Source organism: Octopus bimaculoides, chromosome 3, assembly GCF_046866305.1.
Source record: "Octopus bimaculoides isolate indiv1 chromosome 3, ASM4686630v1, whole genome shotgun sequence".
In the NCBI taxonomy this organism is placed as follows: Eukaryota; Metazoa; Mollusca; class Cephalopoda; order Octopoda; family Octopodidae; genus Octopus; species Octopus bimaculoides.
Window position 1 is genome coordinate 28,944,714 of NC_142930.1, and position 27,998 is coordinate 28,972,711.

The following is a 27,998-nucleotide window of genomic DNA, read 5'->3' on the forward strand; positions in this document are numbered from 1 at the left end:
TGGCGCAGAATTTAACATAAAAGAAAAATTATTTCAATAAAGAAAAACATATTTATCTTTACACTTCTCAGAATGGCAAAATTCCACGTAATAAAGCAATATTTTTTTCGTAGACTTTTCCTGGATGAATAGTAATGTTTCGAGACATGTACAATTACCGCAACGAATATAAATGAAATGTCATTCATAAAGATACATACGTACTTAGACTCATATTCAAATGAAGTGTGCAGCAAAAAGCTATAGAATTGCATGCACATTTATATGCACATACATATATGTATATTATGTGTGTGTGTATGCGTGTGTGCGCCTGCGGGTGTTTATCTATACGATATATTCATATATAAGACGTGTAACTTTTATGTGTGCATGTGAATATATATATATATATATGTGTATATATATATATATATATAATATATATATATATATATATATATATATATATATATATATATATATATATATATATATATATATATATATATATATATATATATATATATATATATATATATATATATATATATATATATATATATATATATATATATATATATATATATATATATATATATATATATATATATATATATATATGTAGTAATTACTTTGCTTTCTTTTACTTTAGTACTTGATGAGCTGACTCCGAGGCCGATAGTATTCATATCGATGGTACACTTCTATTGATCGATGGACCAATTGAGTAAATGGGAAAAAATGATCGCACGATATAAATGCATATCAGAGACAGCTCTAAGCCTAAAATGCAGACATAACTAAATGTATAAACCCCGTTATTTATTCGTTTTCCGTCATATACATACATTCATACATACATACATACATATATATATATACATACATACATATATATATATATATATATATATATATATATATATATATATATATATATATATATATATATATATATATATATATATGATGATTTGACTTAGGAATAGATATGGTAATGGACATTTTTTACCACTCAGCATAATTAGGACTTTGAGTGAGACCTCATGTGAATACAGAGCACACTATCAATTAATGAGCAACAAGAGAACATGACTTGACTTACTTTACAACACTTTCTTCTATAGGAACCATTCTCATACCTGGGTGATTTTTTATAGCAGATATGTTTGTCATAAAGAGAGAGCGAGTAAGGAGAGTGATAGAGTAGGGAAATAATGAATTCTGATTTCAGCACGTCTCCAGTAATTAAAAAAGGAAAAAAGGTTAGTACATCCCATTGAATGGGCACGTTATTTTATCGACTCCAATTTTATGGAAGACAAAATTTGATCTCGTTGCATAGGAACGAAGAACATCAAGAGCCGGAACAAATAATTCATTTTGATTCAGGCTCAATTGTGGCAATTTTGCGAGAGAGTGCTAGTCTATATCGTGGACTAATATTTGAAAACGAACATTACAAACATTTTTCTCTGTCAATACTCACCCATTGTCTGGAATGTCCAGTTATATTCTCTATTTCCAAATGAATTTCTGTATCCTACTGCATTGAATTAAGCAACTGTTTGGGAACATGCTTATACTCATTCCCATATCTTTAGACGATGATGATGATGACGACGATGACGATGACGATGACCATGATGACGGCAACGACGACGACGATGATGAGGATGATGATGATGATAATGATGATGACAATCTTTCTTTCATTTAGTGGACAGAAAACCCGTGCACATGTGCAATGACGCCTTATGATAAAGGGTTTGCAGAACGAGTTAGTTTTAAAAAATATATGCAGTTATTTAAACGAGCGTATCAATACACAAAAATATTTTAAATATATCAAGATTTAATCGTATAGTATAATTACACGAACACATTCCTTCAGAGGTAATCATAACTCACAACCCTATGCAAAGCCAACATGTTTACATGTTTGAATAATACTTCTGCACTTACCATATTTTGTCCACAATTTTCTTTTTATCCTCGTTTTTGTAAGATTTCTAATGTAAATTCGTGTGTTAAAACAAAGTATGTTGTGCCTTGGGTCATTACGCCAATAATAATAAACAAACAGCTGATTGATTGTTTAACTAAAATATTAAACAAGCGATAGATTAGTTAGTTGGTTAGTCATTTAACCTATTCCCTGGAATTTATTCCGGGTCGTTCGAAACGTATTGTTGTAAATGATCTTGCCTTCTGCTAACCAATGCATGATATTTTTGTCGCATGATGGACACACATCTGTGAGATGCTGAGCTCGCCTTATACTCTCCGAGTGCTACACGCAAGATTTGTTTCTATGTCTTGGTGCATTTCTTCGGAATCCACTGTTTTAAGACAACTTGACCTAGCCTGCTCATCGAGGATCTTGCAACCCGAGCAAGATTTCTTGAACTATCTGCATAGAGTACTCAGATCAACTTTGCCATCCCTTCTCGTACAACAAATGTTTCTGGTTGCTTCGATGGCCTTGTGGCCCGGTTCGACTACGTTGTATCTGTATCTCTGCGGTTTTGAAATTACATATGGAATTAATAAAATGCTCAAGATGCCAGCACACCAACTACCAAGACACTATCAACTTCAGATAGTACTTACTCGGATTTAACTGCTTCGGTTACGTGATATACACACTGTACCTAAGTTCGAATACAAATATTGCAGAGCATTTGCCTTGCCTCAAATGTAATGAGGAGAAGAAAGTGGAAAAATTATTATTATTGTTGTAATTATTATTATTATTATCATTATTGTTGTTGTTGTTGTTTTTGTTGTTGTTGTTGTTATTATTATTCAGTGAGAGAGCAGTGCATGCCATCAATGTGACACTGGGGTACAATTATACGAAGCCCAATATACCCATCATTACTACCCATTCTGATAAAGATACACCAGGCACATTCATCACAACCACATGTGTGCAACATGGTGATTGCATATCAGGAGAAATAGCGCATGACCTTGCACATGAGGCCCAGTTAAAATTTTCCTGAGGTCGAGTAGCACATGCCGTTCAAAAGGTCCCTGAATAAGGGTTGTTTAAGGATGCTGAATGAAGTACCCATGCTTCCAAGGGTGAATTATACAAACCCCAAAGAATTCCTCTCAACGCATGACAATGGTATTTCCCCACTACTTCTGCTTGTGTTCAGAGATGCACTTATCGTCAGTCACTAAGGGACATGCTCAATGTGTTAAGATCAAACAAATGAAAAGCAAATCTGTGGTACGGAGCCGAATATTTGCTGTAGCCCACCTTTTATATCAAGAGAAAACAATGTAAATTCCAATCAGTTAAGATTAAAAGCCAATGCTTGGTACTGCATCAAGGAATTATCATAGTTATTATTATTATTATTTTATGTTTGACTTTTGCTTTGCATTTGTACAAGTTGGATCCAAGTCTCACTCAGAGACCTCAAGAGACAACAAGTTAAGAAGTTCATGTAGGCGTTATGCCGACGGTACCATATATTTGGATTTGCATATAGTGTTGTTATAGAGACTGTTTAAGAAACCATATGAACATTATGTGTTTGTTTTAAAATTTGAGATCACATATACAGTATTTTACGTAGGAAATGGGCAGTTCCCATGGGCACTATCTTTTGAACTTCAGCCATTTTGGGGTTTCTTGGTATCTGAGCTAGGAAGTAATCAGCCCGTTTCGCTGTCGTTTCCAGGGCACCTATGACAATAGGTATTGTTTTAGTCTTCAGGTTCCATATTTTGCTTATTATTATTATTATTATTAGTAGTAGTAGTAGTAGTAGTAGTATTAGTATTAGTATTATTAGAGTAAATGTAATAATCGCAGAAATAAAAACAGCGTATTAAATCAGTACATTCACCTAAAATAAGAAGTATGAACTATTATACCACGTACTTGTTTGCTTTTAAGAATTTGGCAAGACTCTAAAGATAGCACCACTGTACATTATGAGGCTGCATAGATGAGAAATATTTAGACACACATATTATTTGAAAAGTATACCTCATACTTTCTTTCATCAGTACGATCAATAGTGTTGAATAGTATTTTCAAAATACTATTATTAATTCACGAAAGAGGAAGCAACATTCTGAACAACTGCCAATAGTCTAGCACTGTCTATAAACCTGCATACTTGAAGGTTATTAAAAGATAATTAGATATCGGTGTTTGTGTAAGGTTTTGAAGGGTTTAGTAAGTTGTCAGCCAAATATAGACTGGAAGCAGGAACCAATTATTTAGAAGATACAAACAAAATTTGTATATTGCTGTGCCAATAAATTGATCCTTCATCATATATGGAAATCAATTTGAATTATTACTGAATAAAGATAGCAGAAATTATCTCACACATAAACCGGTGACGAACCTCATTATCATACAACGATAATTGTTATAAATCTAGGAGGACAATATCGAATTGAGACCCGTTACATACACATATAGTTGTTTCTTTTTCGGTAGAGCAGGCAGGCTCAAAAGTGCTAAACATGATGCCTCGGGATCGTGTGCTTAAAGAGTTAAAATATTTAAATCACAACGAACATAGGAAAGATGGTTTTTCAGCGCCATTGAGTCGGACGCTAAGCAGAGCGAGGGTGAGAGAGAGAGAGAGGACGAGACAGAAGGAGAGATTGCAGTCACCTGAATGTGATGTAGTATAATCAATTTTCCAGTACATTATACATCTAAAGAATAATTAATTCATAAAAAGAAACATGAGAAAGCAAAGTGGAGACAGTGAGTGGATTGGTTTTCGATCCACACATAAGGCAAATTCCACCCTTTACCGAGTTTTGATCCTTTGATAAAGAAGATGTTTATGAAGTTATATTACTGCAAAATCTTATCTGACTCTGTAGTTCAGATCAATACCTACTTCAACTTTTTCCTGATTCCGGAGACAGATAGTCTCGGAGCTACTTACGGTTTCAATTCTTTCAATTGTACAAGCCATTACGTATACGAATCAGCGAAAGCTTCTTTGCATTTTCTTCTCTAGATATACAAATGACATTGTTAAACTGATCTCTTGAACGGGAAATCAGAAAATATAATGTGTACAACATGATCAACAACAAAGAAAATTTGAATTGCAGCATTCCGATGACACCAAATTTTCTCTTTTTCTCATTCCCTTTCTTTCCTTCTGTCTCCTTCTGTCTCTTTCTCTCTCCCTCTCTCACCCTCCCTCTGCTCAGTGTCCGACTCAATGGCGCTGAAAAAATATCTTTCCTATCAACTTACATACGAAATATACAGGGGTCTATTTGTGCGTTACTGATCAGCAATATCTATTATTATCAAGAGTCTTACGTACGAAATATCAGCAGATGAAATAAAGTACGAGATAGAGCCGATATGGCCAAACAATTTGAAAAGATTCTAAAAGATAGCGCTTATCTAAAGCGTAACGGACTCCTTTGTCATAAACTCTTAGAAAATATTTTTTCCAGATCATTGAGATTGATACCTGTACACAATATTCTATTTATTGTCTACAATTTAATCACAAAATCAGAAATGCTGAGACAGAATATATCAGTTGTTATAATCGCCCCAAAAAATCGACTGCCAGTCAACCAAGCGTAATATTTCTAACCTTCCGCAGGGCCTGAAATTTTGGATTAAAGTGTTAAGCACCATGTTCTGCCATTAATAATGATAACAACTGCAACAATAATAATAACGATAATAATAAAAATACTAATAATAATAATAATAATAATAATAATAATAATAATAATAATAATAATAATAATAATAATAATAATAATAATAATGATAATAATAATAATAATAAATAGCAATAATAATAATAATAATAGTAATAATAATAATGATAATAATAATTGTCTTGGTATAAAAGATGGGCTACAGTAAATATTCTGCTTAATACCACAGATTTACTTGTCAGTTGTTTGACCTTAACCTTAGTGGCTGACGATATGTGCATCTCTGATCATGAGCAGAAGTAGTGGGGGAGCATCATAGCCCTGTGTTGAGAGAAATTCTTTGGGGTTTGAATAATTTACCTTTGGAAACATGAGTGCTTGGCTCAACATCTTTAAACAAACCTTATTCAGGGACCTTTTGAATGGGATGGGCTACTCGACCTGAAGAAAATTCTAACTGGGCCCCACCTGCGAGGTCATGCTCTGTTTATCTTGATATGCAATCACCATGTCGCGCACATATTGTTGTGATGCATGTGCCTGGTGTACTTTTATCAGACGGGTAGTCATAATGGGTATAATGGGCATCGTATATTTTACCCCAGTGTCACTTTGATGGCATGCACTGCTCTCTCACACAATAATAATATTCATACTATGCACTATATAAAAAAATACCTATGCTAGGAAGAGCCCACATCCTACCCAAGACACTAACATTTCAATAATACAACCTAAATAAAACAACGCACAGACACAAGGCACTCTCTATATAGTAATTATCTAGTGAAATAAACTTCAACCTGCAAGCTATATAACCGACGAATTACACACTCAACACATTATACAAGCAATAATACAGCAAAAGACTCCATCAAACCTCAAGAGAAAAAATGACGTCACACAATAATGGGAAGTTTTTGTACACTCCCAACGAGAGAAAAGAAGATACATTCCAGTAACAAGTATGCGCAGGTTATGCAGTAGAAAGTTGCCTAAAACTGAAATAATAACACCAACAACAACATGATACCTATCGAAAATGTGACATACCCCAAAAACATTTAAGACACAAGATGACGGATATATATATTAACCGTCTGGAAAATAAAAACGAAACATGGTCAATACATCGGAAAAATGGAAGGAAAGACAAAACGTACGTCAGGATGTGGATATAAGAGTGCTTGTAATTTACTCAAGTGACAAACAATGTAATATATATTTACAGAAACATTGTTGGAGTGTTGCAAAAACAGAGTTAATTTACTTTCCTGCAGGGAACAGTTAGGATATGTTAACATACGGAGTGATATATTTCACGGAGGCAGCTTATTGTCACACTTATTTGTCATTTGCATCATCACTCTGAATCAAGTCCTTAGAAAAGTGAAAATGGGATATGTGCTTGATGGTATCACGATCAACCATGTAATATTCATGAGTTATAGACATTCGGGATAGAAAAGAATGACGTTGAAAGCTTAACATCTACTATACACCTGATTAGTCAGGAAATTGGGAGGCAGTTTGGGCTAAATGTGGCTTTGAAATCCTGAAAAGTGGATAAATATCAAAGAGTAGGGTTATTGAACCTCTGAATGGTCAGATTATTAAAGAAGTGGAAGATGAAGGGTATAAGTATTCGGGAGTCTTTGAGTTGGATAAGATCAAAGAGAAGTAAATGAAGATGTTTACAAAAGACCATCTTGGAGGGGTGAAACTTTGAATGTTCTCTAAATTGAATGGTAGGAATAAGATCAACGCAATGAATAAATAAGCCTTATCCTTCATGCGTTACGCAGCAAAAGCTATTAAATGGGGGAAAGCCAAATTAGAAAGTATTGATAGAAAAACTAAGCAATTGATGACAGTGCATAAATAATTCCGTCCAAGGATTAGTTTGCATGACATTATTGTTGGAAGAAAGAAAGGAGGTAGTGGAAACGTGTTAAAAACAAGGAAAACAACCTAGTTTGGTACGACTAAAGGGCAACGTCATGTCAAAAGTAAGACACCTCGGCACTCTTAAATCTGTTGATGCAGTAACACTGAATGAATGCAAAAATAAGAAGTGAAATAGAATTTGTAAATGAATCTAAGGACACACATATTACTGGTAAAGAAATGTATGGACAAGCTAGACATTTAGTGGGCCGTTGGAATCATTAAAATCTACATTCCCTTTGTTCCATGCCCACCTTATCTCTAGTTTGTCCTTACAATCCTTTACCGTACATACGTTTGTTCTTACATTCCTTTACTGTACACACGTTTGTCCTTAAATTCCTTTACAAGTTCAGTTGGACTTATTTTTTGCATTCATTCGGTGTTATTGTATAAACAGACTTCAGTGTGTCGAGGTTTCTACTTTTGACATGATATTGCCCTTTAGTGATACAATGTTAGGTTGTTTTCTCTGCTTTCAGCACATTTTTTTCTTCTACCTCGTTTCTTTCTTCCAAAAATAATGTATTGCAAATCAAGAAAGAGGCAAGGTAGGATATAAACACAAACAGAACGTGGTGGTTTCGGAGACTTGCAAAATCCTCAGGGATTTCCCAATCCAAACAGATCAGGTGCTAGATCATAACAGACCGCACCTACTGGTGGTGTACAAGATGCACCACGTGTGCTATATTTTCGCTGTTACGTGTCACTTTGACACCGCGAATAGTTAAGAATTAAGGCAAAAAAATAAATACAAGCCACTTAAGTACGTATAAGCCTGGTGATGGAAAATGAGTAGGATGAAGGTAGTTTCCAATTAGCGTTGGTTTTAGGGAGACAGTATCAGAACGCATTAAGAGGAATATAAATGAAATCGGAATGGAGTGCCCATAAGAACTGTTACAAAAGATTTGCCTCCTTGGCACGGACAGAATAATCAGGTAAGCATTAGATAGTTGAAAAGAACAGATAGTGTTAAACGGTAGGCACCAGTTAGCAAGCCCGTAACGCATGCAAGATGCCAGGAGTTCCAACAAACTTTGAGATAAAAAGAAATGATAATAAAATCCGTATATTTTCCACCATATTTCAGTCGTGTATGCAATAGGCTATAAGGAGTTAGTAAATTCAGAGCATAAGACAAGATTATCAATGTTTTCACACATTGAGATTTTTGAATTTACCTAAAATAATTTTATCGAAATAATTAGGTCCATAAATAAAGCACAAAAATATATGCAAAATCATAGATAAATACAATAATAAATAAATATATATATATATATATATATATATATTATACCGAAGCAATGAAACATAAAATATATAACAAAAAATATACAAAGCAACTTATCCATACACTAACAGGCGCATTCGTGGTTTTAAGGCTAGAAGCTTCTTCCCAACCAAATGTTCCGGGGTTCAGTTCCATTACAAGACAGTTTAGGAAAGTGTCTTCGACTGTATTCGGGCTGACCAAATCCTTGTGAGTGGATTTGGTAGATGGAAACTGAATTAAGACTGATTTACACATATGTGTGTGAGTGTGTGTGTGAGAGAGTGTGTGTGGGTGTGGGCTCGTGTATGCATGTGCGTGAGTGTGTGCGCACACACGTGTTTGTGTGCCAGCGTGCGTGTCTTTCTGTCTCTGTTTGTTCCCCACCACAACTTAACAACCTGTGTTGGTGTATTTACGTTCTTGTAAATTAGCGGTTCGTTAATAGTGACTGATAGACTAAGTACGTGGCTTTAAACACATAAGTTCTGGGGCTAATTCATTCAACTAAAATGTTTTCAATGCTACAGCATGGCCACAGTCAAGCAAATAAACGATAAAAAGAAATGTAAAATTATACACTCATCTGTAGCTACAATCTAGATTACACCCTGGCCCTTCAGAACAATGTGTGTCTAGCATTCCTGTATACACGTCATACTTCCAGAAATGTCAATTCCTGAACGTAAACTTGTGTAACTAGAATGTCAGCGTATAAAGATAGGAGACTACTTCATTCAGACTGTTCAGTTAGTTATTCACTAGCAAATTAGATTGTCCAGTTAGTTATTCACTAGCAATTTAGATTGTCCAGTGAGTTATTCACTAGCAATTTAGATTGTCCAGTTAGTTATTCACTAGCAATGTAAGCCATTACAATCTGCTTTCATCTTTTTGATAAGCAAGCAGGACTCACAATCACTTCTCCTGTATCAGGTTCAGAAAGTACAACGTGTTCTCCTTGAATATGTCCCTCACTGAAACCACTACGGAAACCCGAGTGGTCTGTTAGCTACTTAATGTTTTCATGCTGCCCACTGGATCTTTGGCATTTATATAGGAAATGTGTATGTTTTTTCACTTTGGAAAATTTTAATCTGGGGATATTATTCACTATTTGTTTCACTAACATGAAGTTTTACATCTCGTAACCATTTAAGATGGTGGGTTTTCTTGTTTCTTTTTTATCGTCGCCTCCTGGTTTGTTGTATATCTAGTTGGTTCCTCATTCTTTGAACTGAGGGCTAGGAAATTAGTTTTGTTTTTGTAGTTACGGCATGAGTTATTATGAAAACGGACGAATCCCTGACTTATCATTAAAACTATGTAAACTCTCTTACCGTCATAACTCTATGAAATGTAAAGAAATATCATCTTGTTCTCAGATAACTGATATGTATATCTGCTTATGAAAATGTTTCTAAAACTTCTTTGGCTATTTCGTCACTTGCTTGGAAGAGAGAGAGAAAAAAAAAAAGAAAACTAAATCCATAACTATCAAAGTCTGGCAAATATAAAAGAAATATAAATCAAAACTAGAAATGATAAGGAATATCTTGTAAAATGCTGTTGCCCAGAAGGTATATACTGGTATCTATTATTGTTTAAAATGTTCCCGTATTGTATGAAATTAATTGGAGTAACTGGCACCAAGTATCCTTTCAGTACACATCCAAATGCAAACACATGTATATATGTGTGGGAATACAAATATATAGACGCACACACATACACACACACAAACACACACACTGACACACACACACGCACACTCACATACACACATATATATGTATATGTGTGTTTGTATTCATGTGACTACGTAAGCACACATGCGCACAACTGTGTACTCAGTTACACACGAACTCAAATATACACACACATATATGGTTGTATGTGTGTGTGTGGAGAGAGAGAGAGAGAGAGAGAGAGCGAGAGAGAGAGAGAGAGAGAGAGAGAGAGAGAGCTAGCAAGAGAGTGAGAGCTAGCAAGAGAGTGAGAGCTAGCAAGAGAGTGAGAGAGAGAGAGATGTCGAAAAACTTGGGACTGAAGTGATTAATTTTATATGCTTAGTCACAAATTTTATTTTCATAATAGAAACAAACATATGGTGTGTTCTCAACAGATATTTTACCAGCTTCGAATTAATATTAAGGCTTAAGAAAAGTCAATATCGTCGCAATATGCTTTTTCAACCTGTAGAAAGGAGTAAATAACTGTACTAAACTAAAAATCGATAGTTTGGTTGAAGCAGTAGTATTTAACTGAATGCGTCATCACATAAAAGAGTAGAATCCGGTAAGTCTAACACTTGTCTCAATTGGCAAATAGTAATGCAAAACTGTTCAAAAATTGGAAAAGATTTCATGCCACGATGAAGAAGAGAAGTCTGACATACCAGGCAGAATATTTTATAATGTTTAGCTTTGTCCCTCTCAGTACACATGACAAATATCTCCAGATTTGAATACCCTTTTCAAGGTAGATGATATAAATAGTGGCAGTGCATATGCTTCGATTGAATTGTTTATAACCTAAAAGTAATAATTTGGCTTTGCGCCTAGTTAAAAAAAAAATAATCATTAAGTATTGATGACTAAGCCAGATAAGTTTTAATCTTTACTAAAACATCTTCTATATTTTTCTTTCTTATACGTGTATCTTTGAAAAAAAAATTGGCACGAGTACAGCAGTATTGCTAAGGTACGTTGTTAAAATAATAAGGTCGAATAAACAGTCTGTATTTAAGGTGCCAACTTACAAACGGATATTAAGTTATGTTCCCCATAAAAACTAAGAAAATTGTATATTTTCTTCTAGAAATTATGTGTTTGTGTGTGTTTCTCTCTCTCTCTCTCTCTCTCTCTCTCTCTCTCTCTCTCTCTCTCTCTCTCTCTCTCTCTCTATGTGAATGTGTGTGAGTGAGTGTGTGCGTGTGTGTGTGCATGTGTGTGTGTGTGTGTGTTTGTGTGTGTGTGCGTGTGTGTGTGTGTATGTGTGTGTTGTGTGTTAAGCATGCGTGTATGACTTTATATGGTTGCATGTTTGTATGTATATCGCTCCCCTGACGATGTAACGTTGCCGTGAATGCTTTCCAAGTTCTTCAAAGATGCAGTTCATGGCTCCAATGTTACGAGCATGTCTCCTGATGATTGAAATTAACTGCTGTTCAGAAACTAAGAAAGGATATCTTCCTTCTCAAAGAAATCGCTATTGAAGTCTCCTTTCTTTTCCTTTTTTATATTTCTTTTCTGAGCTTTTAGAATACTCTTCGCCTCTACGGGAAGAGACATAATTACCAAATGGCAATTATGACCAGCACTGCTTCAAACATTTAGATAGGGGAGATCATCTCACGATTCAAAAATTTCTCATAATCTAGCATGTCATTAAGGAAAAGGAATAACGCATAGTTTGTGGATAAGAAGATAGTTCCTGATACCTGTTACTAGCTCGTGGATAAGAGGACAGTTGTTGATACCTGTTACTAGATCAGTACACATTAGCAGCACAACAATCGCCCAACATCATCACTAATAACCAAAAGACTTTGTTTTCTCTTTAACAGAATAAAAGCGGTTGTGACCTAAGTAATCTGCATAATTTAAGGAAAATGGGTTAAAAGAAATAACGCGAAGTGTCAAGGGGCACGCATTTGCATAACATAGACAAGTATATCGGATAATCATGAGATTATGGTCATGGTCACTGTTCACTGTGACCATACCACATTTTACATCCTCCGAATTTGAAGGGAGAAAGCGAAAAGTTATCCTGAAACCAGAAAACTACTCTGCCATAATTCAACAAAATTATTGTGGTATAGATAACCACAGATGCAGTAGTCGTTTTAGACCTGATGAGAGAGTCGTTCCACCTAGTCGTTCCACCTAGTCGTTCCACCTAGTCGTTCCACCTAGAACGTAGTGGTCAGGATGTGAACTTGCAAAGTGCAAAATCAAATGAATACCATGATGCATCACTTGAACTCCTCTAAATATAGGACCATTTCAGAAAACTAGATGTCTTCTTATTTATCGAATGACAAATTTGAGCCCAAATGACACGCACCCAAATATTATAATCCAGAGTAAAATGCACAAGGAGGAGCATTTCGCTTACAGCTATATTCTATCCAGTGGGCTTCCAAATAGAGTCCTTTTATTCCACTTCACTCAAAATATTATGGTTTGAAGAAAAACCCTTGTCTAATTTTCTGCACACGTGAAACGAATCCTAAACTCAATATTATGAAGTGAATATTGCGCACAGTTGACTATGCAGCGCATATTTGGCAAAGCCTGTTCATCTACAAAAACATACATATTTCATACCCATTTACATACACACGCATATGCATACATACACGCATGCATGCATATGTACATACATGCATACATACATACATACATGCACACATACATGCATGCATGCATACATAAATATATACATGTATTTATGCATACATACAGGAATACATATATAAGTGCATAGAGGCATACATACATGCATGCATACATACATACACATACTTACATATATACATGCAGATAAACATAGACTCGTACACATACGTGTGTGTCTACATGCTTGTCTTTGTGCGTGTGGATGGGGCTGGGGTCAGATAGAAAGAGAATGCGAAAGAGAGTCAGTTCTGATCTGTAGTGATCGATTGATTAATTTATCTTAGATGGGTATTGAAAGCTTATTTTCCATAATAGCGTAATTATGTATCTTTATTGAGAGAATACGAAACAATGAATCCCATCAATGGTAATGCTAAAACTATTATTCATTCTAAAACAAGGATAACAGCTATTTTTACAGTTTCACTAGAACTGTGAAACTGAGATCGTCTTCAAAATGAAGTCAAGAGGTCTCGAACATTGCCACCTATAATGTATTATTGTAATGTATTATTTTAAAGTTATATCAAATAAAGGAAAATCCATTAGAGTAGCAGGAAAATATTGAAAGTGAAAATATATCAATCTTAAAGAACATTCGTGACTTAAATTTTAGCTGTTTTAATGAAAGCCTTTTATCAGTGAATCTTTATCTTTCCCAACCTCTCTTTCTTCATTTATATTTCTCAATGACTTATTCATTTTCTATTTTTCTTTCTCAGTCTTTCTTAATCTTTCTCAATCTTTGTTTCACTCTTGCATTGTTATTTTGCTTGCCAACCTCTGTACATATACAAATGAGTGTGCGTGTGTGTATGTGCGTGCATGTATGTATATGTGTGTGTGTGTGTGTGTGCGTGCGTGTGTATGTGTGTTTGAGTCTAACAATCTCAGTAGCTACGTTCTCTTCATTCGATATCTATTAATATATAAGTGTGTGCCTCTGTCGTCGTGTATATGAGCGTATTGGATGTATCACTGTGCATGTGTGTGAATGTATGTACGTATATGTGTGTGTCGAAGTGTTTGCGTGTGAGTACATGTGTGTACATATGTATGCATGCGTATGCATGTGCTACCTACTTAATAATATTCGCAAGGTATAAGCCAACCGGACAATTAGTATAGTAGTCAACACATGTCGAATGTGCCATTCAGTGGAATCGTTCACCAGAAACGCGTTATTGTGTGGCCAACGATGTATATTCACAATTATTCCGATCCTACTGCGTTTGGTTTTCCCTAGACTCACCTTCACTCACGTGTCAAGGTTGATGATTTTAAACATCAAATAGAACTGCCTATACCACATCAGACATTTGTGACCTTTTGCCCATATTAAGGAATAGTCTTTATGACATATGTCTCCTTGCAACACACACACACACACAGACACACGTACACGCCCGCGCACAAACAATCTCTCTTCGCTTTGTGTGTGTGTGCGTGTGTTTGTGTCTGTTTTTGGGTATGTGTGTATGTACGTACGTATGTATGTATGCATGTATGCATGTATGCATGTATGTATGTATGTATGTATGTATGTATGCATATACGTATTTAGATTGATTTGCAGGTATGTATTTGTTTTCACACGTAACTGTATTCGTGCGTGTATCTGTATTTGTAAACGTGACTGTATATGCGGCTGTATATAACAAAGTCTTCAGACAAGGAGCGGTTAGCGTACAAATCTCCGAAGATTTCTCCATGCAAATGAAACGAAAAATGGCTAATCCCTTCTCACAGGTAAACAAAGTAGCAATGGAATGTCAGTTTATCTTGAACATCTCATCCACTTGAATTTATTTCTCAGATCTCTAATATCGATCGTTCTTTCAACGATATTTTGAAATTACGAATAATCTTTACATAAACAACCGTACACATGTGCGTTCCACAAAATCGTTATCAAATTCTTAATTGTAAGTAAACATATACACAAGTTATTTGTAGCGTCAATGTCATAAAAAGTTAAAGAGCTTGAAATATTTAATAACTAAACCAATGTCATTTATCTCATGATCATCGCATTCTTTAGCCTCTGTTACAGATTCAGAAGAATATTGTTTTCTATTCCAGGCACAAGGCCTAAAATTTTGGGGGAGGAGGCCTGTCGATTAGATCGACCCCAGTACGCAACTTGTACTTAATTTATCGACCCCAAAATGACGAAAGGCAAAGATGACCTCGGCGGAATTTGAAGTCAGAATGTAAAGACAGACGAAATACAGCTAAGCATTTTGCCCGGCGTGCCAGCTCGGCACCTTTGATTCAGAAGAATACTATACATAGTTAGTACTATGCATATTTATGGATAATCTTACAAAAGTTATATTCTTGGAGTACAGAACCAATCACGTTCTATGATGATAAAGATAATGATAACAATGACAATGATATCGATGATGGTGATGAAGATGACGATGACGACGATGACGACGATGACGATGAATTTTATTTGTGATTCGAGTCCATACACTGTAGAGAAAGAAGAACACCTTAAAAAGAAATCTATGAGCAACACTTTAGGAACCTCGTCAAATAAATAGTAAGCCTTTAAACAGTGGGCTTATCTCATACAAAAAGTAAGTTTTGAGGTTGTCCAACACCAACGCCGAGCCATAAACAACCAGAACAGTAATATAACGAAGACGTTGCTAAACTCAAGTCAATATGTAACAAATAAAATGAGAGCATTAACTATATCATTTTTAGCTCCCTTAGAAATCGCTCACAAATTCTTATATATAATCGAATCGACAGATCCCTCAACTGAGCAATAAGTCAAGGCTTCGATGACTAAAATGAATAAGATATGTTATAAAAGTGGTACATAACTTGGGTACATATAACATTCCAAGAAGTGAGTTAAAATACATGTGAACTACAATTATTTCGATCCATCCACCCGCCAAAAAAGAAAATACAACTGAAAAGTAAACGTTACACTGCGAAGCATTCAATCATGAGCATCTGGAAACTGACATAAATATAGAGAGTGTCATAGAAGGGCGATTGATCATTATTCATGTCAGAGAGTAAGAAAATTGCATGAATTATGTCTCCATTGAAATTTAATGTCAATGGAGACATATAGAGAAACTCCATCAAAACCTAGCATTAATTATTTTTTTCCTATTGGAATTCCAATCCTGTTTTCCTATTATGAATTCCAATCCTGCAGAGGTCAACTTACTTTTCCATCACTGTGCTTTATAAAATAAAGTACCAGTCATGTACTGGAATCCTTATAACAAATATATCCACTCCACCATATTTCAGGCCTTGGCCCTAATCGTATTTATTTCTGTAAAGCATCATTTAGACATGCCTTTGCATCTGCCAATAACGATAACGAGGGTGTGTTTTTATTTATATTTTCATAATGCTACTTTTTTGACATTTATTACTATAAGGTGTAAATCTTAATCTATGATTATTGTGCATTCAACACAGGCCAAACCACATAAGCTTTTAGTTATTATATGTGCCAAGATGAGCAGCGTTATTAAATGTATTGTCCCATCTGCTTAGATCCACATCATATTTTGAAATATATATCTTGTAAATGCTTTTCCATTACATCAAAGTTCTGAAGGGCGATTTTAGGTACATTCTCAAAGCATGTCCAATCAATATTAATCTTTTTGAACGAAAACATTTTATCAGCTGAGAAAGTCTGCGCTTTTGCAATGATCCATTTAATAGTTATACTTTATGGCGAAATTAACTCCAAGTGCAAATAATAATAAAACAGCTTGATACTACAATTTTATCTCTTCTGTTTGTGTTTTACCTTAATGCCCATGCCTCGCTTAATATCGAAGTGAACTGTTTGAATGCCAGCTTCAAAAACTTGCAATTTAATTATATTGCTGATTGAACAATTCACGCTTCTACCCACGCTAATTAGTGTTATTATCAAAAATCATTGCTGCTGTATTTCCATGTAGTATCAGTGATATCGAACATCGGTGACTAGAAAGAGTTGAACCAATGGCGCATCGCATTCACTAAGGTTACTAAGTGAAATTACAGAGAGGATAAGAAATTGGGAATAAGAGAGTTACTAGTTTAAAAAGGTTTTAAAACTATTCGCCCAACTTCGAGTTCAATCGGTAATTTATAGAAAATCAGGGAGTAAATTAATGAGCATTGGAGAACTAAGTTATACAAGTATAAAGTAATTAATTAAAAACATTATTACTTAATTTCGTGCAGAAATATGAGATTACTAGTCTGAAAAATTGCTAAGTGTATTTGTTGTTCTAATGGACTCTCCCTGATATGTCATGTTTGTATATAACATGTATATGTTTTTGGTAAATTGATATTATTATTTCAGCAAAGGTGGCAAGCGTGTAGAATCGTTAGCATGCTGGGTGAAATGCTTAGCGACATTTCGTCCGTCTTCAAGTTTTGAGTTCAAATTCTACCAGGATCGTCTTTGCCTTTCATCCTTTCAGGATCGATAAAACAAGTAGCAGTTGAACCTAGGTGTCGATTTAATTAATTTAGCCCCTACCCCGAAACTGCTGGCCTACGGCCAAAATTGTGAGCCCATGTCATTATTTCAACTTTGATTGTCTGTCTCTACGTTCTGAGTTCAAATTCTGTCCAAATCTGCTATTACTTAACCACATTCTCCAATGATGACATATACAAATTTAAATCAATACTACTGTATTCCCATGTAGTATCAGAGATATCGAACATTTGTGACCACAAGGAGTTGAACCAATGGTGCATCGACTTGACTAAGGTACTACGCATACTAGTATTCCTGACGCGTTTTCCTCTACTCAAAGCAGTCCCGGAAGTCTTACGAAGTGACACCTTTTAACGCCTCATTTGTTTATTTCTTCACCTATTCCACATTTTCAAATTCCGTAGCACTCGTAAACTTCTGTTTTGTTCATGGCAGCGTCCTTGAAAGCTGTTTGGAGCATGACAACTGTTCCGGTCGCCGTTAACCCCAGCAGAAAGCAGAATGTCACGGAAGCACGCTGTTACGTCGTTTCATCCATCGCAAGAATCGTCGAATAAGTGCGAAGTACTCCTAAACAATGACGCACCGTGTGACAATGCAACTTAACCAGACGAAGCCAGTCGGTAGACTTATATCTAACAGTCGCATCGAGTAGATACAGAAGCCTGAAATATTACGAGCTTGTCCCACAGAAAATATGTCTGGTTACTTTTAAGTACGTTCTCGAATATATATATGTAGGTTTTCGTCATTTACTTTTTTGATCATTAGACTGCAGCCATGATTGGGCACCTCTTTGAAGAACATTAATCGAACGAATCGACCTCATAATTAGTTACCATTTCTAAGCCTAAAACTTCTATCCGAAAACTTTTTACTGAAACGCTGGGTTACAGGGGCATAAAACCAGCAACACTGATGGCCAAGCGTTAGTAGGGATCAAATACAAACACAAAAGCACACGCACGTACACATTTTAACAAAACTTCTAACTCTCATCAGAACAAACAAACTCGGCATAGATTTATTAGAAATAAAACTGAATATAAACGATATGTTTCATTTAACTAAGTTAAAGATTCATAACATTTATTGATAATTCCGTAAGTGATTATTTGAAATTTTTCTCTTATGTATTTTTCTCGAATTTTCTCACCCTAGAAGCTCTCATGATTAGGGCATTATGACAGCATGAGGCATGCTGTAGCTGATGTATAATTAAATGAGTGATAGATTAATGAAATTGATTTCATGGATTCTATGGCGTATAAATACATATATATATATATATATATATATATATATATATATATATATATATATACTCCACATTGACGGCACATCAGTCCGTCGGACGATTACTTATTTTTCCAGGCTGAATGTGCTGGAATGCCGGGAAATGTGCCGTTTTCTTTCAGAATAGAGCACATCATCCAATCCAGGAATAGAACGCATAATCTTACTATGTTGAGAGCAGCACTGACAGCTAAGAAATACCCATCCACTACATCTATGCACATACACATGGATATACACACACCTATATGTATGTATGTATGTATGTATGTATGTATGTATGTATGTATGTATGTGTGTATGTATGTATGCAAGTATGTATGTATATATATGTATGTATGTATGTACGTATAGATAAATAGATAAATAGATAAATAGATAGACAGACAGATAGATAGATAGATAGATAGATAGATAGACAGAGAGATAGATAGATAGATAGATAGATAGATAGATAGATAGATAGATAGATAGATAGATAGATAGATATAGTCATACTTGACACAGTTTGCTTTCTGTATTGTTTGTACTACTGTATTGAAGTGTATTATCAGTTCTCAACTGCAGAGCAAATATTCAAACAGGAAGGATGAACATAAGTTTATACATAATTTCCTACATGTTTCTCCGGTATTCCGAAGAACCATAATGGGGAAACGATCCTATGAATATTAATATAAAATTCTATTTATCTTTCTTTCTTTCACATACAATCAGACATACGTGTGTGTGTGTGTGTGTGTGTGGCTGTGCGTGTGTGTGTACATATATATGGCATAAGTGTGGCCGTATGGTAAGAAGCTTGCATTGCAACCACATGGTTTCGGGTTCTGTCCCACTGCATGGCACCTTGGGCAAGTGTCTCCTACTATAGCTTCGGGCCGACCAAAGCCTCGTGAGCTGATTTGGTTCATGGAAATTGAAAGAAGTCCGTCATCTATATATATATATATATATATATATATATATATATATATATATATATAGATCTTTGTGCAAATCAGTCATGAAAATCAGAAGTAAGTGTGCGTGTATATATATATATATATATATATATATATATATATATATATATATATATATATATATATATATATATATATATATATATATATATATATATATATATATATATATATATATATATATACACGCACACTTACTTCTGATTTTCATGACTGATTTGCACAAAGATCTATATCCTTCTGCAAAAGTTTGTTTGTACACAGCACTCGTGTAAACTCCGTACTTTGAGGCAGTAAGATCTTCGACTGGTTTGCATGAGTCCTAATAATTATAGCATGTAGCATATAATTATAGATAGTTTCCGTTACGTTAATCAACGAATGCGTGCTATATTTAAAATTACGTCCCTGAGATGTTTCGAAATTATATGCCTAGATTTGATCAAGTGCCTGCATTACTCATTTTATATGTGTATATCACATTCCCTCCTTCTCTTTGTCTCTCTCTCTCACCCATTCACACACACACACACACACACACACACACACACACACACACTCTCTCTCTCTCTCTCTCTGTCACGCCCGCGAGATCTGTCTCTATCTTTCTACAAGTTTACATGTTCATTTATTTTCTTTTACATGTTTCAATATTTTGAGTGCGGCGATGCTGAAGTACCACCTTTAGTCAAACAAATCGACTCCAATACTTATTCTTCGTAAGCTTTGTACTTATTCTATCCTTGTCTTTTGCCGAGCCGCTATGTTACGGGGACGTAAACACATGAACGTCGGTGATAAGCAATGGTGGGGAGACAAACACAGCCACACAAATACATATATATATATATATATATATATATATATATATATATATATATACATATGTATGTGTGTGTGTGTGTGTGTCTGTATGTATATATATATATATACACACACATATATATATATATGTATATATATGTGTGTGTCTGTATGTATATATATACACACATATATATATATATCTATATATATATATGTGTATACACATATGTGTATGTATACATACATATATATACACGTATATAACTAAATATCTATGTACATACATGTAAATAAATGTATATATATAGATACATAGATACGTACATACATACAGACAGACATGCATATTAAGTGTAATATATGTGAGTATATACTGAGATATATATATATATATATATATATATATATATATATATATATATATATATATATATATATACATAAGTATATAGACACATATTACATTTGATACTCTCTGCATTAAAGATTCTGCGTTTATTCTCAGTATTCATATACAATAATAAACCCATAGATGAACATTAACCTGTGTATCTGCGTGCACAGTCGCAGTGAGTGAGATGCACGTTGCGAGAGTAACTGTGTGCAGATGCGTGCAGTTGCATTGTATATTAACACCTCAGCCTTTAATGTACTTAACTCCTACATCTGCAAGTTATATAGCTATACGTTATTCTCTACTATCTCTGATATTCAGTTACCATAATCAAATTTTTCTGCTTAAAAACGTTTAATTCAAAAACTGCTCTTTGCCCTCAAAAAAAAAACAAATTAAAATCTCACTTTTGTATATAAAAAAAGAGTTGTTGTGCATCAATGAATACCACATCTTTTACTAACAAAGTTCAAAGGCAGCTCAATTAACATTGAACTATATTCACTCACACAAATCAACGCAAGCTGACATTTACCTTCTTCAAACATCTATGATATATATATCTACATACATATATATATATATATATATATATATATATATATATATATATATATATATATATATATATATATAAGCATACATAGAGAGACTGGGGGTGAGAAGATAGCGGGAGAGAGTTACTGTGCTGTTAATATATGTGCGTATGTATATAAGAATTCATATGCGTATGCCTGTGTTATTTCAATTACAAAACTGCCGTTCATTCTACCTAAGTACTACTTCCACACGCCAGATCAAATGAACACACGCAAACACAAACATACACAGGCACACACACGTGCACACACAAATGCAGACACTCACGCACACATGTACACATACACATATACTGACATACAAACAGGCACACACTCACATATATTGATTAAAATATACGTATATTCAATAACTAGTGATAAATTGAGAAACATGCTCTACAATATCTAACGTACCATAGCTTACATGTACCCACACTTTTGAATCAAATAAATGCTATCATCTAATAAGTATGCCGAGGTCCGTGGATTGCTGCCAGGGTGAAACCGCTAATTAGTGTGTGGCATTGAATTTCCCATCACCTATACTAATATGTTATATATGTGTGTGTATATGTATGCATGTATATATATATACATATACACATACATGCTAATACTTAAACACATGTATACTCGTGCGCATTTGCGTATATTTATAAGCATAATCTAGCAGTGCACACTTGTTACACACTGAGATACATGCACAGAGACTATATATATATATATATATATATATATATATATATATACCCATATATATATATATATATATACATATGTACATGCATACACACACATACATTTGTGTGTGTGTGTTTGTGTATGTATGCTTATGTGTATGTATGTACATATGATTTAATTATATGCTTAGACACTGAGATACTGAATCTCAGGAAGAAAGTAGGAAAGAACTAGAGGGTTAGAGTAAGCGATTTAAGCAATACAGTCACATAAGCCTAATATAATATACGTAAACTTCCAGATATTATTTCAATGCTAGCAAATTGCCGAAATGTAGTTGATTTGTAATCGATAAATATATGGTCTCAGGAAACTAATATCTCAACAACATTAACAATACATCTTATGAGAAAACCTGAAAGATGAAAATAAGTAATATATAAGAAAACATAATCGTATTTTCAATTAAGATATGCCTTAAAGCGAAAACGATTCTATACTATACGTTTATATAAGTCTATCAATATGATATCAATTTATATGCGAAGACATGTATATATAACGTTCTCTGCATTATATTTTGCCATTTCTTCTATTCATTGTGTGCGTGTGTGTTTCTATGTATGATTGTATAAGTGTATTTGTCCGTCAGTAATCATTTGCAAAAGAGGTTTTACATATATTTGGTTTTAGCTGAAAGCTAGCTTAGATCTACTTGAAATCCATTTCCTGCTGTCCAAATACATTTTCTTAGCCCATTGCACCTAATATTTCTCATAACTCTCCACTACATTTTAGAAAGCATAAGCAAATATCCGTACGCATTATATGATATCCTACAAATATTAATTGAACCAATTTTAACCCCTGAAGACATTATTTTAATTGCTCATACTGTTTTCTGAAACTATTTTATTCTATCGCATTGGCAGCAATGTTATTAACCTTGCCATTTTTCGCAACATCACCATCTTCAATTATCCAATATGCTACGGAAGAAATAGAGTAATCACTTCGTACATTTTACACATTCTTCTACGTGAATATCTTTATTTTTTCCCTTCTTTATCTTATTTACAAAACGAAAAGTATTAAAGAGACTTCTAATAATATAATTGTTTTTTGTTTTATATATTTTTTCTTGGTTCCAAATGTAATATTGATAATCGATTATCTTTTCATTGCATTTTGTATGTTTTATTTTATTTTATTTCTCTCTTCGAAAGAACTTTATTTCATTTTCATTGAAATTGGCTGCAAATAGGCTGTCCAATAATGCAACACTTCAATGTATTTTGTATAGGATTTGATTGTTTTATTTTTATTATAACTGTGGAACGAATCGCTAACTTTCCTAACGTAAATAAGACAAATGAACACGTACTTTACGTGTATTGTTGCCGCTGCTTATACGCACACATGTATATGAATACATACATTTATATACATACGCATATATAAATACACATATATGCTCATGTATATATATATATATATATATATATATATATACATATTTATATATATACTTATTTGCCGAAGAATATTTTAGCACAACGGCAACACCTTTTTTTTTTCTTTTACATTCCATTCATATTTACTTACTATTTAATGTTTTACGTGTTTCTTTTTGTGTTTATGCTATTTTCGCTATTTTCGAGTTAGAGCAGTTGGCTATTTGAAAGACGGATATGTAATTGATATTACAGAAGATAAGCAACTATTTTATCTCATCTCACTGCTTATTGAATTTGCTACAGATGTAATCTAATAGAGATTGAAAAGTAGAATCAAGAGGACTGGATTGTGCAGTTTATATGGGATGTATGCGAATTCAAAAGAAGTTGATATAGAGGAATAGAGTTTATGTTGAATGAAAATAGGATGCAATGTAAGAAGTATATATATATATACATATATAGATTATGTAGTGGAATCAATAATAATTCCGACTTTATTACTCAATCTTTATTCACGAAGTTATGTGAATGGAACTGTGTGATTAAATACAGAGTATAGTTACTAGCGCTGATGAGATTTAACAAACTATAAGATGCGTTAAAAATAAAATAGAAAGAAAATTGAGAGGAAATCGTAATAATTGCATTTATCACAGACTTATTGAAAATAATAATACGTGAGAATGTTAGTAAACACTTAGTAAATTAAACATAACTTTCGTTGAAAGAGTTGAGTAGCAATATTCTTTTGTTTCCAAAGGTACGTTTTAATCCATAACCGCGGTTGATTTGTTATATTTTGCATTTTCCCTTCTGTTTAGTTTTTATAATACCTAACAACTGTTAGAAAGCATTAGTGTATTACACCTGGTGTTGACAACTTACCAACTTGTCAATGATTAGTATGAAAAACTAGCGAATTTGTTGAATGAGAAATACCTTAGAATTTCAAATTACATCTAGTGACGAGTGTGAATATAAAATCGACATTGATAAATACAATCAGTCTACTTTACCCTGTACTGTAGAAGTAAATCCAATATCCCTGCTAGTATATCAATTTCACAGTTATCACATGCATCCTTCGGGATTTTGCGAGCAAAGGAGACATCTATGAGATTGTGTTGAAAGTTGCTATTGTCGTTACTGTACTTGTTTACTACGACATCAAGTTTCATTGACCGGATGTGCGGTTAAAGGATTTTGAGACAGCTACACTGTCTAATTCTCAACCAGTACGTTTAAAAGTACATTAAGTAAGGTTTCCTTATTCTTTCAACACAGCACGTCTCATACTGCGTCCATTCTGGAGCACAGATGAACCTCCTTTTTATATTTAAGACCCCTCTTAGACGAATTTGTATTAACGATGATATGTTTCTCACGAAGTGGCTAATGAGAACGAAAGGACTATGGTAAACTAACTGATTCATCAGGCAATAAATTAGGCAATTCCTTTGTTAAATTAGTAAGAGGTTGTCTTTGTTTTTCCATCTCAAGATTGTTACTATATGGTCTCGAACGGACTTGTCACTGAAATTGTTCCCACTAATTAATTTTAAAATGGCTGTTTATTCTATTTTATCTGTTTTGTCGGTTTGCCGGTATACTAAAGGCAAAGCCGTAAAGAGACCAACACTGTTTGTCAAACGCTGATACGTAATTAAAACACAAAATACGAATGTGTATGCATATACATACGCGCACATACACACAAAATCGTGCGTACACACACACACATGTGTATATATATATATATATATATATATATATACAGAGAGTATGCTTATATTCAGATAGATAGATAAATAGATTGATAGATAGATTGATACATATATACATACATACATAAACACATACATGCATACATACATACATGGATACATAACTACTCACAAGGAGAGAGCGGCGTGCAATTTGCTTTATTATATATATCAAAACTGTTTAATGAGCTTTCGATCAACTGAATATTGTTATGTTATATAATATATGCAACTCCAGACTTGAGCTGTATCATCATATTGTCACTTTTGAATGACAGCACATCAGACTCATATATCACATTATTTGTTTGAAACATGTATTATCACAAATGTATCCCTATAGCAAATATGTGTGTGTGTTTGTTTGTATGTATACAACTTTCAATTGCGAAGAGACAGTTGCCTACAGATCATTTCATGCAACACATTTTGCATAACAGACATTTCCAGTCACCCTGTGGCCGACGAAATTTCTATTTTTATCGTTAAGAACAGAAATTATTAATAAAAGCTTAATACATTATAAATGTATCAATACAAAAGAATTACACCAAAAATAACAATATTTTTCTCTATATTATCTCTATTATTGCTACAGAACCTTTGTATAATTCGTCGAAATTTATTGCTTTCATGCTTATTGTGTGTATGTGAATGTGTATGATTATGTGTTCGTGAATGTGCGTATGATTATGTGTGTGCTAGTATCTATGTGCAGGTGTAATAGAATACTAGATGGATAGTAAGGTATATGATTTAACTTTCACCTGTGAACGCACCAAATTTATTTAGAGAAATCACCTGTCAACACACCCAATGCATTACGACAAATCATTTTACCTTAAAAAGAATTTACAAACCGAAATTTAAGTTACATAACAAGAAGTTAAACAAAATATACTTATATATGCAAAATATTGCAAAACTTACAGAAATAAATGTCGAAAGAAAGACTTCAGAAATAGGTTGACTGAGGAGTACAAGAGGTTTTCTTTTTAGCCATGGACAAGGATCAGCAAAATATGCATGCATGAGTGCTTCAAATCGTGGTATCACCGATGTATGAATTATATTCTTCAACTCTCAACATTTATTCAAATTTAGGCCATGATCACATTCGTTCACAGAATTTACTATTACAATCTAACGCACACTTAAAATTAAAGCTTAATATATCTATTCATATACCAGATAATTCTGTAATATACAAATTAGATACATATACATTTGCATATATAGGCACACCAACATTAACAGTCAAAAATATTTGTACACTAATTTATGCATGATTTTCTCTTGGTTGTCGGTCTGCGGGGTGTTTTGATAATCTGGTGACTATGGTCATTGTAAACAGATTATACAGGTGAGACAACAGCTTTAAAAAGCGATAGTTTTTTTTTTAATTGTCTTTATCAATCTTATGAAGCATGATAGTATTTGACTCTCTTCACAGTGAAGGTAGTCTAACCTCCATCAGATAGCGATTGAACGGCATGAAAACAAATAGAGCTTGGAAGCGCTGAAATCGAGGAAGTAAAGAAATAAAACAAAAGAAACCTGTTTACGCGGGGCAAACAGTGTAGACGCGCCGAGATATGCATGCTAAATTCTCAAGGAGACAAGGGCAGTGTGGAAGGTATTTAACGCAATGAAGAATGAACTCAAAACAAAACTAGACAATGTCATACGTGCCAGGCTCTTCAATAGCACCGCCCAACCAACGCTCTTATACGCAAGTGAGACGAGAACTGCTACGAATGCTTACATTTATACACATGTACATGCATGGCTTAGTGGTTAGGGTTTCGATTGCTAGACCGGATGATGTATGGTGCTGTTGAGCAAAACACTTTCACATTGCTCCAGGCCACTCGGCTTGCAAAAATGAGTAACTCTGCAGAGGATCGGCGTTCCGCCCAGGTGGGGATTGTATACGCCATGAAAAGCGGAAAACCGACCCTATGAGTCTACATGTATATATATATATGTGTTTCTGTTTCTGTGTGAGTGAGTGTGTGTGTGTATGTGTGTGTATGTATGTGTATCTGTGTGTGTGTGTGTGTGCATGCGTGTAAATTCATGTGAAGCCGTTAAACCGATAAACTGTGTGGCTGGGAGTGGAGGCCAACTTGGATTTCATTGTGCTCACGACAAAGATGTTACGTCACCTGGAAATACAAGAAAATATTTTGGTTAGGGAATCTGTGGGCTACATATTTATCGATATATTCGAATTAGTTTAGAAATCAGAAGGTCATGGAAT